The sequence below is a fragment of the Diaphorina citri genome, unplaced genomic scaffold (genome assembly GCF_000475195.1).
Source record: "Diaphorina citri unplaced genomic scaffold, Diaci psyllid genome assembly version 1.1 scaffold66598, whole genome shotgun sequence".
Lineage (NCBI taxonomy): Eukaryota > Metazoa > Arthropoda > Insecta > Hemiptera > Psyllidae > Diaphorina > Diaphorina citri.
Window position 1 is genome coordinate 1 of NW_007443836.1, and position 403 is coordinate 403.

Genomic DNA, 403 nt, shown 5'->3' on the forward strand with positions numbered 1-403 from the left:
ATGAATATAGTCCTCACAATTGTTTGGATAATCATAGTTGATGACAAACTTCACATCATCCACATCTAAACCTCTCGCTGCCACATCTGTCGCCACCTAATAAGATAGAATAATAATAAATATAGGTAATAAAATATCATAAACAGCTAAGGTTTGTTCTCGGAACGGGTGGCTTTCTCTTATCCTGCTTATCTTCTCTCTTCGCCTTCGGGACGGTCTTAGACCTTAGCAGTTACAGTTACCTCTATCAAACAGTACTGACTTACCAGAATGGAAGCACGCCCAATACGGAACTCATTCAGAACCCGGTCCCTCTCCTGCTGACTCTTGTTGTAGTGACTTACCAGAATGGAAGCACGCCCAATACGGAACTCATTCAGAACCCGGTCCCTCTCCTGCTGAC

At 43.4% G+C, this 403-nt stretch overlaps 1 long non-coding RNA gene across 1 annotated transcript; it reads right to left on the bottom strand.

The window, feature by feature from the left end:
- Positions 1-57: 57 nt before the first annotated feature.
- On the bottom strand, positions 58-395 carry LOC113473707. Its single transcript, XR_003395612.1, has 2 exons — positions 267-395; positions 58-96 (listed from the first exon to the last, which is right to left on the bottom strand). It is a non-coding gene; the product is annotated as an uncharacterized LOC113473707 (long non-coding RNA).
- Between the last annotated feature and the right edge of the window lie 8 nt (positions 396-403).